Source organism: Salvelinus sp. IW2-2015, unplaced genomic scaffold, assembly GCF_002910315.2.
Source record: "Salvelinus sp. IW2-2015 unplaced genomic scaffold, ASM291031v2 Un_scaffold10686, whole genome shotgun sequence".
NCBI classification, from domain to species: domain Eukaryota; kingdom Metazoa; phylum Chordata; class Actinopteri; order Salmoniformes; family Salmonidae; genus Salvelinus; species Salvelinus sp. IW2-2015.
The window spans coordinates 746-4,195 of NW_019951944.1; the positions used below are offsets into that span (position 1 = coordinate 746).

At 40.4% G+C, this 3,450-nt stretch overlaps 1 long non-coding RNA gene across 1 annotated transcript; it reads right to left on the bottom strand.

The window, feature by feature from the left end:
* Positions 1–1,338: 1,338 nt before the first annotated feature.
* LOC112079977 (uncharacterized) lies at positions 1,339–2,827 on the bottom strand. The gene is made up of 2 exons (XR_002896097.2): positions 2,431–2,827; positions 1,339–1,593 (listed from the first exon to the last, which is right to left on the bottom strand). It is a non-coding gene; the product is annotated as an uncharacterized lncRNA (long non-coding RNA).
* Between the last annotated feature and the right edge of the window lie 623 nt (positions 2,828–3,450).

Below are 3,450 nucleotides of genomic sequence, written 5' to 3' on the forward strand. Positions count from 1 at the left end.
TCAACCCGTCCTTTTTTGCCCTCTAGGAGATGAGAGTTGGAGATGTGGTCGCCAGGCAACTCTTCAAGAAGGCAGACTGAAACCACTGGAAGGATCTCGTTCATCAACTCAACGTTCATGATTCTCATTAGAAAACAGTCTAGGACTTGGTATATAAGTGCCATAGTTTTAAAAATATGATCATCGTTGTTTTAAAACCAGTACTTAATGGACAACATTTAAGATATTTTTAATTAGTGTGCTATTTCACTGGGAAATATTGTCAATGGTATGTTTTGAATGTTGTCATGGTACAGTGCAGGGTGAACTGTGTAAACATTCCCAATGTTTTTCCTCATATAGCACTAAGATAGTTCACAATGCCATTGAATGTTCCCTTTTGTGTTGTATGTGGCTGTTCTGTGTCCAAATATACCACCTGATGCTCCACACTACAAATACAGACATTGCCTCTTTATGGGACCCATGTTCTAACTCTTCCCTTCAATGTGTATTTATGTATACGCTGTGATCGAAAGTCAGTTCAGCGTTATTCACTCCGATTGGTTAAGATTTGGGGAAGGTGTGCTTACCCTTGGTCTGTGCCTAAAGGGCTGTGTTTACACAGGCAGCCCAATTCTGATATTTTTTCAAACTAATTGGTCTTTTGACCAATCCGATCAGCTCCAAAAAATATCTGATGTGTAAAGATCTGATGTTATTGGTCAAAAGACCAATGGAAAACAATATCAGACTTGGGCTGCCTGTGCGAACGCAGMRCGCAACTGATTTCAGTTGGCCTGCATTTAGCTGTAAATGCTAGCTGATAACACTAGAGGGCAGGGTAAAGCAGTTTGAAGTATGGTAGCTGCTGCTACTCCTATCCTACAGGGGGCGAGAAACAATTAATCGGTGTCCACTGGTGTTTACATTTAGATTCTGCACTTTGCTAAAGTGTCAACTGTTTTGACAGAATTTTCAATGCTGTGGTTAAAACATCATTGAACAGATGCTGTGATGTCAAAATGAATATCTATATACATCTACTTCATCAATCTCTTTTCCACCACAGTGATGTTCATATCAAGCTACTGACAACAACACGTCTTCGTTAGGGAAAGTCCAGCCGCCGGGGGCTTCGAAAGTTCCTTAGAAAAATGTAAAATAGAGAAGCTATGATGACATTTGACCTCAGTGGTTACACTTTATTTAAGCCCTCCCCAACAGTTTTTTCAATGACCTAAGAAACAAAGAATGTTCATTGGATGTTTATAGTTCAGTATATTTATATTGCATGGATGAGACTTAAAAAAAAAAAAGGGATTGTATCCAGGAACTGTCAAGGAAGAATCTGCTCAGTTATTTTCCCATGTAGGTTTTATTCTTTGAAAAAAAAGTAATTTAAAAAATAATATTTAGTTGAAAATCAGAATTAAGTCCCTGGCCACTCATCTTCCTGTGGCTCTGATAGGTAGCGGGAGGGTCTGATGTCATTTCCTCTCATTCCATTACTGTGATCCGATTGGCTGAAWKGCTCTGATGTTGTCATTGTTATYGTGGRGCRATCGGCCTCAACTTCACAGTCTGASGTATAGCCGTTTACCTGAATAACAGCTGGGATGCACAATGGAAATAGTATGAGCACACAACAATAACCCTCCTCCAACGTCACGTAGTACTGCATTTCTCATTCATGAAGCCTACACAGGCCCCATCTCATCGTGGCCATAGAGGTAACAATACATCTGTATTTTAATGATTTGATTTAGGCTCTTGCAAATGGAGAAATAGCTCATCCTGATMGTTGATTATATGGGRAGCCTCAGTTTAGATTACATTACATCTGATCCATTCTAAGTGAGGAGAGCCATCGCATTATTGATCATTGCATGACATTATTGATCATTGGGAAGCTGCAGAACTACTATGAGTGATGGATATGGTGTAATATAGACTAATGAACAGGTTTATCACATATAGCGACTCCACATGGAAACAATGTGTTTTTGGTGATGCGATTTGTCAGGAGATGATTTAAAGGGGTAGTTCATCAAAATGTCAAATGTCATTTATCTTGTGGATACCTTGCACTCGATTCAATCCATATTGCTGAAGTTCAGCGCTATGGCGCTGAATTACGTGCTTGAAATTGAAAGAGATTTTCCAATTGAGCTGACATATACAGCGTTTAGTGGAACATTGCCTTTAAATTTCAATCGCTCTATAACGCTAAACCTCAGCGATATGGATTGAATCGAGCCCTTAAACCATGGTAACCAGGGTCCCATCACTCATATTGTTCTGCACTCTATGATGCTAATGCTAACCTGTAGCTCAGTAAACAAACCCAACCTACTCCCTGGGTGTACTGAATACCTCTTTCTTGTGCACTAGAGGAGGTACATTTGTAATTGTGGTGAACTATTCCAACTACCACTGAGGGACTTTCACCTGTGTTGATGAAGAGTGGCTCAGTGGCTTTCTGGTCCAGGCTCCAATGGCTGTTGCACTCCGTGGGGAACTTGAGCTCAGCTGGAGCGAAGGAAGGAGGTGCAGGCTCTACAGGAATACCAGGACCACTGGAGTTAGCTACAGACAGACAGGCAGACAGACAGGTAGACAGACATGAGATCACTGAGTAGCACTATCAACATTCATATACTTGCTGTATCTGACTTTCTGTTATTGTGGGTAAGTCCAACCGCCACTAGTGAAGCATTGATAAAAAGGACAGTCACTAAATGTGTCAACTGGTGACGCCACTGTACTTTACCCAACGCTTTCTTGCAATGAGTTAGCTGGCTGTGAAACGTGTCATGTGGTTTTCCAACAACCGTGTCAAGCTCAACATAGAACAGGATGTGGTTTTGTCCCCAAGTCTCACAAACTCAAGAAGCTACAGTAGAAGCTTGTTTCATGCCTACTATAGTTTCAGAACTGATAATGAGTCGATGTACATGGAATCCGGAGGCAGTTGTTCTTATTTCTACCTTCACAGGGTAGTCCAACTGGTTATTTATTCGGTGGAACCTACATTTAGTTTGATTTGAATTAAATATATATATATGATTGAAATGTCAATGTCAAATAACCTTTAGAAATAACATTTCAAACAGCATTTTTCAAAAAGAGGAGATGAGTTTGAGATCACAGATATCATCTGTGTGCCTACAATGTTCTCTCAACCTCCCATTTTATGCTCAGTCGTTTCTCAACAAACATCTGTTTGTTTGAGATATTAGGTTGAAACATAAATGTTATAACCAGAAGCCAATAGCAGTGTCCCCCCTTATATAAGCTCCTGTGACTTTTAGCTGCACTTGGACTCATATTGGTTGATGTGCTGTGCTCTCAGCTCCTGATCGAGCATAAACATGAGCAATGCATGCGAGTTTCACTATAACTCATATTGTCTTTGATCTGATTCATCTCTAGAGGAAGTGGCGAGTTCCTACGTCTGACGGTGAAAAG